Below are 13,459 nucleotides of genomic sequence, written 5' to 3'. Positions count from 1 at the left end.
TATGTATTCTAATTCCAAATTTTAATTATCAATCTGGGGCCATAAGACCTAGAGATGCAAGCACAAGAAATGCAAGATTAGAGCCTAAGTTAATCTAGTTGAGAATACAAAACGAACTTTAAAAGGTTGAAAGGATTTTTTTTTTTATAAGTCTATTAAATAATAAATTAACCAAGCACTAGTCACATTCTTAGATATAAAATATAATGTAAAATAGGTTCAAAGGTAAATGCTTCAATCATAGTAGAAACTGAAATCTCCCTCTTCTATTCTTCACAAACCCTTCAAAACTAAATAACACTACTCAAGGAAATAAATCCAATGAATAACATACAATCTAGAAACTACTCTCTTTCTGAAAATTAACTAAATCATTTCAAGACTTTCCATTTACTAGCTCATGAAGTATGAAGGATGGAACCTTGAATTGTTCTTGCAGCAACACACTTGAAACATAAATCTCAAAGCAATTTTGCAAGGGATTGGAAAGGAAACAATTCTAGAAATTCAATAAACAAATCTCAATAAATCTATAAAATTACCCTAAAGCGGGTTGCTTGTAATGCCTAAGAAACCTGGTGCACCACACACCTATTAAGTTCACACAAGATCAATCATATAAGACAATCACTTCATCACATATATACAAATATAATTAACCATACACATTCAACACTATGCTTTCACTGTATGAAATTGACTATAACATAGGTACCAATTAAAAAACTATATTAGCATACATAATAAAACAAGTACAAAACACAAGAAATCTAAACTAATCATGTAAAATATCTTACCAAGCTAGATCGGTGGGCCCTTTCTGACACCAACAAGGTAGCTAAGAACTTACAGGCTTAAATGCTTCAGAAACTTAGTGAATCATCAACTGTGACTTTTATTAACCTTCAACAAAAATACAATTTACAAAGAATTCCAAATAATGATCTCTCTCCCTTACAAAATATTCAATTACAAACTCATGATCCCCTTCCTTAGACCCATGAGGTCTTTTTTATACACTAAAACTAGTGGGTAAGGATAAGATCTAATCCCATAAACTCAAAAAACAAATTTACAACTTTAGAGGAAAATCTCATAAATCTGGTGTTTTTGCAATTTTATACAAATTGGTGTTAAAGAAACAACCATATCCTCTCGACCATGATGTATTTTGGAAGTATGTATATATGGAGTCTAATTTTCCATATTATGAATAAAAACGTATCTTGTATTTCCAGATTTGATTCCATGGCCTCGGAAATCATCCATGAAGTTGATTGTTTGAATACTTTTGTCAATCTGGGTTTTGTAGAAATGTTGTACGAATTTGCTTTGAAGAACCAGATGTAACTTTTAAACTGTATTGAATTTTGGGAAACAGTTTGAGAAACAAGTAAACTGATATGTTGTGAAAAAATGTTTTCTCGGATTCTTCATATTATCAACCATATGCATGTAAATCGAGGCAAAAGATGGTAGTTTAAAAATTGTTACATATTTTTTATTGTAGCTTAAATCATGTGTTAGGATCCCACATGTGTGAGATGGGTACATTCCAAGGCTTGTACCATCATATTAGGCCCATGTGACACCTAATTTACCATGCTAGAGAAAAGAAAAACATATTTTATAATTTTGATTTTTTCCCTCCATTCGTGCAAGTGTAGAATTAAGTACCGAACTGTTGAACTGATACAGAGATAGAAATTTTCATAGTGGAACATGCTCCTTGGCCACATAACCACATTAGTAAACCATCATTGATAAAACCATGTTAAAAACACATTTAACCATTAAAAAGATAAGAAATCCATCATAATTAACCACAAGGTGAAAGAGGTACATTTAGCGGAAGTTGGTGGTATAATTGTTATGCAAAGTGTCATAAATGCAAGAATGCGACTTATGAATGGAGACTTTATATACTGAATGATATGACATATTCAGAGACTAATATGTCCCATATGTTATTTTCTTCAACCAGGTTTCCCTCGTCCTTTGACCGTGGCATATTGAATTGAGTAATTCCCCCCCAACCATTGATTTCATGATTAGGGAAGACTCTAAGATCACTATAACCCCATCATTTCCTCGTTGCAACGATAGGAAAGAAAATAGAATTAGAATTAGCCTTTTTATCCATTTGTATTTAAGGTTGAATTTCTCATTTTCAAGAAAGTTGCAAATAGATAAATGACTCATGCAAGTAGGTTGTTAATTTGATTAAGTATGCAAATAGAATAGCTTGGTTTACTTCTACAACTAGAGTAACCCCTTTTTTCCTTCATACAATTTCAATTCATCATTTACATTGAATAGATAGAATTTTCGCTTCTGTAGTTAGAATCATGTTCATATTCTTACAATTATGACATGCTTTTCTCTTTATAGTTAGTTGAAGGAGTGGTCTCTGAACTCCTTGATCTGATCTCATGACTGAGGATGACATGAGTAGTACCTAACCTGCTATGCATATATCACTATCACGTCTAAATTTGTATGAACTGTGGGTTGATAATTTAAGTTGAGAAACCCTTGGGAGTTGCAACATCCTTGATGAAATACCAGAGCTCATCACAGACCTGCCTATATAACACAGTGGTGGCATCAAGATGAGTGAATGTTGTTGCAAGTGTTGGATCAATCAAATCATCAACTGGCACATATATAGCTTGCGTGGAAGTAATGGAATCATTCTTGTTTGTTATAATACATTCTTGCAAACCTCCAAGATCATTAGCCAAAGTTGGTTGGTATCCGACATCTGAAGGAATATGTCCCAACAAAGAAAATGTTAATAAAGGAACTATTATTTAAATAAAGAGTAGATATTTCCTTGTCAAAAATGTTAATTTTGAGTGCCCCTTCAGACAAAAGTTTTTATAAATATTAACACTTCAGTTGTAAATTATGTATGCTAATTTTGTTTGCAACATAATTCTATGAGGAAGAAATATACATAATTTGGAAAAGTTAATTGTATCTACCATAGTGGAGGAATGATATATTGAATCAGGTTTGTAATCATCATATTAGATTTGAAAACAATTCTATGGTAAAAGAGGTTGAGCTCACATTCTATGATAGTGGAGTTACAATTTTTGACAATATAGAATGAGTTCAACACTACGATATTCATTAGATATTCCTATGAACATGTTAAATACATATGCAATTAATGAAACAAGCTACGCTATTATAAATTTTTACAACACTAGAGACAACATAACTGATCATATATTATTAACAAAGACACTAGTTCCCGTTGAACTATCAATTTACCATAATATTATTGAACACATTTCTTCCAAACATTTCTCAACTGTTCAAAGATGGAAATTACCAACACATCTTCTCTTCAGAGAAAATTTAATTCCAAAGACTTATGTTGATCAATAACATTTTCACATTCCATTTCTAAAATGTCCTGAACTATTCAACTGACATTGACTACCTATTGATGAGACAATGGTCACACCTCACTATGTTGTCATACTATAGGATAATGTTGTCCAATTAAAAGAACTGAACACAGTCATTTGTTGTACATGTTTTCTCTACATATGTTCATATGTTCAAGGAAACTTACTTTCAGTTATTTGATCCCATATTAATGCAATCCAATATGCAACACTCCAAGTTTGGCTTTCCAAATCACCAGTAAAGAAACACTTCATATTAGAGAATCAAGATAAAAATATTCATCCCATTTTCTATATCCAAGTAGGTTTCCATATGTTCGATCAGAAACACCAATAAAAAGTGACTCAATGTCTGGATTGAATGACATTCCAGCTATCTCCCCAAAGAAATCAATTTCCTATCTCTTATTATAGTTATGCTTTGTATCATATATATGGACAAAATCAGCTAGCTCGACCATGGCCATAAATTGTCCATCTGATGAGAACCTTATAGAAGGTATGGCACCTAAGTGGCCCTTGAGAACTTCAAGAGAGGTTTTAGTGTTTCTAACATCCCAAAGCCTGCATGTGGAATCTTGGTTCCCAGTAGAAAAACATTCAACCATCTAGGTGCCATGCAGAAGCAAAGGAGTAATCTGAATGGCCTTGAAGAATTGCAACAGTCTGTAAAATGCAACATACAAACAAAACAAATAATTGCATTTCATGCAGATAGCACCTTGTCAATAGAGTTAAATTTTGGTTAAATTTTGAACTTATGAGGTGTGAACTCATCACTAAACATAGAACAAAACACCATGCACCCCAGTAGAGTTTCTCAGAAAAATTTACATACCTTTCCTGTTTGACAGTCTGGAAGCAAACCCTCGACATTGTCCCCAAAAACAACAAGCAATTTTCTGTCTAGACTGATTGAAGTTTGTTGCATATCATTCCATATTATATAAAAGTGTGAGAAATAAAAAAATAAAAACGAATTCATGTAATTTCACTTTCAAATTTCAACTAACAGACAATAAAATGTTGTGAAATCACTTGGTACTTACATTAACAAGCCAAGGGAATGAGAAGTGCCTAATCAATGCAAATCTCTCTATGTCAAAGATTTGTACAACATCGTCATTACTTATAGTCATGAAATGGTTTTCTCCATGGTAAAACAAAAATTTGTGATGTAAATGGTCTTTAGTCATAATGTGGTATAACAACTACAGAAAATAAGTCAACAAAAATAACTTTCTATCATTGGATTTTGTGGAGCTTGGGAAATAGGAAATATTGAAAATCAATTAAAATTCAAATACAAAAACAATTGTTTTTTCATATGTACCTAGAACTGTGACAGATCTTCACTGCATTGGTCATAGCATTATTAACATAAGTTATCTTTGAACAATAACTCGCATCAGGTTGGTCAAAAAATTGCACCACAAATAAAATATGTGTATTGTACCATAAACAAAGATAATAAAAAAACAAATAACCTCATAGATGGATATAGACCATACTTTAGGATAAAATATTATAATCTTACCTTACAAATAAGCTCTCCTTAGAATTCACCTACAACTAGTAAATTATCCTTCACAACCATGGTGCTAATCTGGACCTGTGAGAGACCATGCACATAAGTTCCTGGATGGACCTTTTTTTTTCAAACACAAGTCAGTAATAAGGCATCCAAATCTGTAATATTGAACCAATGAAAATGACAATTTCGCACCATGTATTACTATGATGAACATTGGTTGTAACTACAAAAGGACATAAGCATTCACAGATGTCATTTTTTGACACCTAGTGTAAGCACTATGGAAAAGATCAATCTAGATAGCATAAAGAGTACCTCGATGGTGCAATTGGGCCAATGAAATTAAGAAATTTAGTTTCTTTACAAGATAATATATACCAATGTATAACAAAATAATTTGATAAAAGATACACATCGTGCTTCAATGTTTCCCAAACCAAGTTCCTTAGCTGCAACATTCCACAGTATATTATAATTAGTATGCGTAAGCTTGTAATAGACATTATTAATAACAAATATTCAAGTATGATAAACTATTACACTTAAGGTCATTCATACATAAGACATATAACCATTAACATTATTGCATTCAAAAAAATTATCGCCAAGCTCCCAACATTCATATCTACATCTGGGGTTGAGAGTATAAATCACCTGAAAGTGTACAATTGTTGACTTCACTTCTCTTGTATTGTAGAAGAATTCATAGAAATTCCCTCCTTTCTGAGTTCTTTTACACACCTACAGATCGAAATAAATTACAAAGAGATAGTCAAAACAATTAATTTAACCTATCATAACTTAATCAAAAGTGACTAGAAAATGCAGCAAATTCATATCAGAAGGTGGGAGTTCTAAGTTCACTCCTAAATGCAAAATATGAAGAGATACAAATGAAAGTAGAATGTCGTAAAACAAAGGAAAAAGTACAAAATAAATTGTTTGTCTTCATATTCAAAAACAACATTTTTCAAGCTCCAAGACTCTCCCCGTGTTATCTAGTTCATCATGAATTTGTCACAGATTCTCATAATTTTTGTACCGCTCTAACCGAGATTCTCTATATTTCTCCCTTATAAAGTTCAGCCTATCTGTTAGGTCTCTATAATAATAGTGTATCCCCCTTATTGTTATTGTTACTATAGCCCCTTGTTGTTAATGTTGTGCCCTTACATTATTATTGTTATGTAGGCTCTGATTATATTGTGACCCCTTAGTCTCCTATATATATACCAAGGAGGTATTATCATTTGTATCATCCAAGAATTTTTAATTTATGTAATGTAAAGGAGGTTTCCTCGAATAGGATAAATTTTAATTGGTTGACATATCTTTTTTTTGAGTTGGTTGCATAACATTTGGGATAAGAGCTTTTGATTCTAGGATTTCACTGCTTCAAACAGGTAATCTTGTAATTTTCATAAAAATAAATTCTATGAGGCTTCAGAAGCTAAAATTTTGACCACGTGGAGTAGATATATTTATGAAATTTTTATATAAATTTCAGATCTTGTTTCATTATATCTTTTGAGATATAGTCTGAAGAATTTAGGGTTTTTAAAAGCTCTAGAATTCAATCTAAAACAAAGAATCTAGGGAAAATCAGCATAACTTTCTATATGAGCATTGGATTTGAATTTCATAAAAATAAACTAAATTTTCACAGACTATGGTTTTTCATGTATCATTTTCAATGTCGAAGGTCAAAACAGTGACAATTGGCATTGTGTATGAATTTGATCTACTGAACCAATATATAATCAGGTCATCATGGGATATTGGGCATCACTCTTGGCTGCCACAAAATGAATATTCTAGAATGAATTATCTGCCTGATATATTCCAAGGTAAATATCATCATGGGTATATATTTGGGTTGTTTATATGGTGGCAGCTTCGAACAATACACTCTAATATTTGTGAATGATTGGTAAAGCTACCAATCCCCTATTTTAACCTGTTCACTGAGCTGCAAAACCTTATGAATTTCTTTACTGATCCTTAGAACTTGTTGGCCACTTAATACACAAGTGGTTGGATATACAAATTGATCTACAAACTCTGAAAACTTGTACTCCTATGATTGTTTTCTAACTAAGGAATCTAGAAAACCACTAGTTGTGGCTCTCCTTGCTGATCTAATTTCTGCATTAAGAATGAAAACTTATCTACTTGGAAAAATAGAAACATATATATGAGAATGGATGAATATATAAACATTCCTTTAGTTAAAAACTGAAGGAATTATTCATGAATTATATTTTGTAAGAAGTGACCATAGTCAAAGGTGACTGATGGTCCTTCCTCTAAAGAAAGAGTGGACAGAAATCCTGGAATAGGCTCATCTACCCTCTCATCTAAGTAGTAACCAAGAATGGAAGACAAAATAGAAATAATATGTCTTGTCCTCTAAGGGAATATAGAAGAGGGATATGGGGGGTTTTTCTTAGGGAGTTGGGAATATTCAGGGAGGAAGATTTCAAAGATGGAAGCTCTATGGGGGAAGGTTAACTTCTGGTAGATCTCTCTTAAAGCTTCAAAGGACAAAGGGGAGAGGAAATCACACTAGGGAACCTGCAACATTTGATTAATGCTCTGAACTGTGAGGATAAAGAGAATTTCACCATTTGGGGAGTTAATTTTCCTCTTGCTTGCAAGGTAAGAGGCTTGGAATCTTAGGAAAAATTCAAGAAAATGATAGGATTGGGGAATAGAAAACAGAGAGAGTCTAGGTTGCCAAAGATGTATTTCATCAGATTGATCAAGGAAATTCCCTTGGAACTAGTAGCACAATTCAAACAAGTCGAATTTGCATTGTGTTTTAGTGATTTAATAATCTCAACCTACGAGTGGTGTATGGTCTAGATAAATAGGTGGATTAAGCATTGGATTGATCACAAGAGAAATTTTAGGTGCCATGGTAGTTTGCAGAATGAGAATCAAAGATTGGAATAGTAATAAATCGTTGTGAGTTCAGTAATTGCGGGAAATCCAGAGTGGCACAACACTGGTGATTGACGAATGATATGTAGTAGGAATGTTGTGGAAATAATTACATCACAAAGAGGAGGGAATTCTATTGAACAAGCAATGAAAAGAAAGTATGATGAGAGTGTGAAATTCCATATTCATCTACAGTGAAACTGGCCTTAATCGTTGAATTAACTGTCTCTTTAGGCATTAAACTCCTGTAATGGCGCAAGTAAATGGATAGGATATTAAAGAGGTTAGGATGGTTTTAGACGTGGCAGGATGGGGTTGGTGAATTAGTGGAGCATGACCGTTGGTGGGAATGACAGGACATGGGGTGAGGTGGCGCGACGGGAGTGGTGTCCGTGATAGGATGTGGATGTTAGGAAATTATATATTATAGAGCAATGGAACACATAAAATATTGTAGAAATATAAACACAGAAAACGCATAAAACAAGAGAGACATAGATATATGTGGTTCACCCAATTTGGGCTACGTCCACGGAGAAACAGCAAGTCCTTGTTTTGTTATATTATCTAGCAAACTGAAGAGATACAACCTACAACAGATCCGTTGTAGCTCCCTCTTCACTCTCATGTTCCTCTCTCATCCTCACTCAGAATACCGATATACATAGATGCAATACAATTCCCTCATATATAGTGAGGGGTTGCCTTCTAGGGAAAAAAACCATAAACCAAACATAACTTCTACTGTCAGATCATCCGCCTAATGAACGACCCAGATTGACTAGAAATTACTAGACTTTTACAAGGCAATTTTACATCTATTTTTAGCTTCGGGGGCGCTGCCCCCAAACCCCATGGACCCCCATGGGGGGGACAAGTCCCCCCCACATGGAGGGGTGTACAATTTTCCTGGGGTATACATCTGGCTGAGACCTTTGAATACAGAAGATAATCAGGCTCCACACCCAACAGTGGATACAACCACTGGTGGGAAGGGACGTTAGGCGGGAAGGAAATACCGCTTTCATAGGGGGGCGCGATGGTATCTAGTTTAAGGGGGAGGGGGGGTCTGAACTCACCTCGTGGTGCCACGTTGGGGGTGGTAAACTACTTTTCGTATCCCCCATCATTAAACTTTGTTGCTTTTGGGTGGTTCAAACTCCTTTATGGGTCATCAGATGCATGTGAGGAATGATCGAGTGGTGGTAAAATGCAGGGATGTTAACACTGGAGGGCCCCGCCACATCTTTTTGGTGCATAAAACATAACCCAAAGTGTGAAACTTTGGATAGTGAAATACTTGAGACATATTACACAAAATCCTCATTTTCCTATTCTAATTCTATTTTAAAGTAAATATGGGTGCATTTGGGTATGCAAACCCCTTCACTTTTTATTCTAAGAGATAGATACTACTTATTTCAAGCTCTAGATTAATCTAATTAACTAAATTAATCCACATTAAATAGTTGGATTAACATTATCCACGTATTTCTACCTATATAATATTAACCAAGATTAAATTGTTTGGTTAAGTTATTCACTCCCACCTAATTGACATAAATTGAAAACAAGTTGAGCATGATTAAACTGTATGCATAAAAAAAAATGGATTGTGGCATTTTAAACAATTTGCACACAATTTAATCTATTTATTCTTTCACAAACCCAGAAGGCTAGTAGTGGCACTTAAACTAGCATCACTTTTAGGTTTATTTATTTTTTTATGGGGTTCATTTATCATTTATTTTCTTTTTTCTTTTCTTTTGTTTTTGTATTTATACCCTCTTTTCATTTTTTATTTTCACTTTTCTATCTCTTTTTTTGGAAATCATTTATAGAAAGCTATATTATTTACAATCTGAAATATTGAAATCAAATACTCAATGATCATCGATCCTATAAATTATAGGACTCTAACAATGGCTCCAGATGGGGATGGAACTTCCTGGTGAAGTGTCAACAACACCATAGATCAATAGCCTTGAGTCCTCATCTTCAGTATTTACTGCATCTGATTTTTTTGTTTACTATAGTTATGGTGGCAAAATGTCTCAAACCTCAGGGCCTTCTCCATGGGCTTCAACTTTGAGATATAAGCTACCAACTCATGATAGTACAAAAGTAAATGGTATTGACAATGATTGTGATAAAACACTTTGTTAATCTTGAAAAGCATAATGTTTGAGTATCCTGCCATTGACAAGTCCTTCAGGTATTTATGTCCCATCTGTGTTCTTCAGAAAAAAGGCACTATTACCTCGGTAAGAATCAATAATGTAAGGTCCCATCCACAAGTTGTTGAACTTACCATGCTTTCCTCTTTCTTCCCTTCTGAATCTCATTTCAGAACATGATTATGAATCTGAAAATCATAAGCTTTTATCCTTTGGTCAAATGTTTTCTTGATGTTATCTTGGATCAACTGAGTTATGTTATAAACTGCTTCTCTGGTCTGATGCAAATGGATGGTCTAGTTTATTCTCCTATGTAAATCATTTGGTTCCACATCCAATTCTTGCATCATCTTTAAAATAGGAATTCCCAATGAGGTTGGAAAAATAGTATCTATCCCATACACTAGCTGATATGGAGACATGCCTATTGACTTTTTGGTAGTAAGCCTGTTTGCCCATAATGCATTAACCAGCTTGATCTGCCATGATTTTTTATTGTCCTACAATAGTTTTTTAATAATGTTAACCAAGATTTTATTGGAGGATTTTGCTAGTCCATTTCTCTAAGGGTAATAGGTTGTAGACTGTCCCAATCTTATCTGATACTTGTTGCAGAAATCTATCATTCTGTTTGACCTAAAAGTTGCAGCATTGTTAGTAATAATCTTCCTAGGGCAACCAAATCTAGCAAGGATATTGTTTTCTAGGAACTTAATGATGACTGCATTAGAAGCTTGTCTGGTAGGTATGGCTTCTATCCATTTTGTAAAGTAATCAGTGGCTATTAGAATCCACTTATGTTGGGCAGATGAGGCAGGGTGAATTTCTCCTATGAAGTCAAGGCCCCATTTTTGGAAAGGAGTTTCAGTAGATATGGGCCTCAAGGGTAAAGGCAAAAGATTCTTTTTACCTTTGAATATTTGAAATTTGTGGCATGAAGTAACTTTCTTTTGGATATCAAAAAATAGGGTGGGCCAGTAAAAACCTGCCCTTAGAATCTTATTTGCAGTAGTTTACCAATACAAGTGTCCACCGCAGTCTCCTTCATGGAACTCTTGCATGACTTTATCTGCTTCATTTTCCAATAAACAGTTTAGTAAAAAACCACCAGCATCTTTCCAGTACAGATTTTCATTCAAAATACAAAACTTAACAGCTTTAAGTTTAATAAATCTAGCCTTCATGTTATTTAAAGAAAGAGGAGCTTGTAAATTATGTAGCACATAAATAATGTTTGCATACCAAGGAGAGGTAGCAAAATCTTTTGCTACCATTGGAGTCACCAGCTCATATAGTTCATTAAATATTGCAGAAAAATTATATTTAAAGCATGCAAGTTAGATTTTGTCATTAAGTTTGCTAACCCTTTGACCTTTGATGAGTTTAGTGGGTCGTATTTTAATATCATACTCTAATATAACATCAATCCACTTACCCCTTTTCCCATCTGGATCGTTTTGATTCAGTATATCTTTAACTACTGCACTTGGAACAAAAGAAATGATGTGTGAATGGAGAATATACACCCTAAAGTCTTCTATGGACTTTACCAAGGAAAAGGCTTTTTTTTCCATAATGTCATACTTCAAGGCTGCATCTCTCAAAGCAATGGGTTGTTCTTGGACCTGATCATTCTTTTGTCAGAGAACTGCAGCAATGGTGTGTTCTGAAGCAAATGAAAAAATTAGGAAATCTTTAGTAAAATATGGACTAATTAACGCAGGTGCCTGAGTTAAGGCTTAATTTCCACTGTTAAATGATTGTTTATCTTCCATGTTCCATTTCACCTCAGTATCCTTCTTCAGCATATTGGTAATATTCTTTAAAAGTTCAGCTAAATTCGGAACGAATCTCCTTAAAAAAATTATCTATCCAACAAAATATTGAACTTCTTTTATATTCCTTGGAGGATTAATTTTCACTATAATTTCTATTATGTTGGGGTGTATCTTGATTCCTTCTTTCGAAATTATGTGTCCCAATAGTTTTCCTTCTTGCAAACCGAATAATGTTTTCTTAAGGTTGAGGAAAATGTCAAACCTTAGATATTTTTCAAAAACTCTTCTTATGTGATTTAAGTGTTCCTCATCTGTTTTTGAGAAAACAGTGATGTCATCCAGATATATAACTATGAAATGACCCATTTCATCAGCAAAAGTGAAATCCATGGCCTATGAAACGTTGCTCCAACATTCATTAGACAAAAAGGCATTTTCACATACATGAAAGTGCCCCAAGGTGTAGTAAACATTGTTTTCTCTTGATCATCTAGGTGAACTAAGACCTGGTTATAACCAGATAAGCCATCCAACAAGGAAATCCTATTGGATCCAACTACCTTCTATAGGATGCAGTCCATCTTAGATAAAGGGTAATTGTCTTTTACAAAGGCTTTATTTAAGTTCTAGAAATCAATGCAGGGTCTGATTTCACCAGTCTTTTTCCGAGTGGGAAAAAAATTGGACGCTAGAGAGTTTAATCATTTTGGCTTGAAGTCCAATCCCAATGTTATGTTCCTCAACACCAGCTCCAATGGATTCAATTTTGGTCTTCTTCGCTACATCATTGAAATCAAATAAATCTTTTAAAGGAACAAGCCCTCTAGGCAGGATGTTGTCTTTCAGTTGTAAAATATTTGTTTCTTTTTTTTCTTCATTTATTTCATGCAAGTCTAATTTATTTACACTACCATGTATAATATTTTCTATATAAAATTCTACATCTTCAAATTCGTCTTTAGACTGCAAAAAGTTTTTGATCTGAGCATCATCTCCAAAAACCTGCCAGTATCTAATGTTATCAGATACAATAGGTCTATTCTTCACTTTGACTGTATATGGATGAGTAGGATGAAATGGTAATTTACAAGTACTTGTCGAAGTAGCAAGACCATCAAGCAGTATACTTGGATCTCTTGAAACTGCAGATAAACCATATTCAGTGAAAGAATCAAGAAATTCTAACACATCATTTCTATAGGCTCTCATCCTAGGATATTTGGTAGAGTATTCTCCTTTGATTTGTTTTATCACTAACTCAGAATCTCCATGAATGGAAATTCGTTTAGCACCAAGTTTCTTCAAAAGTTGTAAACCTAAGAGTAAGGCTTCGTACTCTACAACATTGTTGGAACACTGAAAAATTAGTTTGTATGAGTGACCTTCTAAGTGATGAGTATATGAACTAGAAACCCATACACCAGCACCAGCTCCTTCTTTACTCACTATCCCATCAAAACCCAAATTCCACAAGACTTCATCTGAATTATCCTGGTCAGTGATTAATGTTTCACCATTAGCATTGAGACAAAAATCAGTACCATGGTTTTGAATTTGTTCTTGTGTGCTTAACTCATTGTAAAGAATAACTGAGTCCAAATCAGA

At 33.9% G+C, this 13,459-nt stretch overlaps 1 pseudogene; it reads right to left on the bottom strand.

Annotated features, from left to right (window-relative positions):
• Positions 1-3,673: 3,673 nt before the first annotated feature.
• LOC149248331 (pre-mRNA-processing factor 19 homolog 1-like) lies at positions 3,674-10,129 on the bottom strand (annotated as a pseudogene).
• Between the last annotated feature and the right edge of the window lie 3,330 nt (positions 10,130-13,459).

Source organism: Pinus tabuliformis, chromosome 7, assembly GCF_031772625.1.
Source record: "Pinus tabuliformis cultivar Carrire ecotype Pingquan chromosome 7, CPIR1, whole genome shotgun sequence".
Lineage (NCBI taxonomy): Eukaryota > Viridiplantae > Streptophyta > Pinopsida > Pinales > Pinaceae > Pinus > Pinus tabuliformis.
The sequence above is the reverse complement of the archived record's forward strand: the minus strand, read 5'-3'. Positions and strand labels throughout refer to the sequence as shown.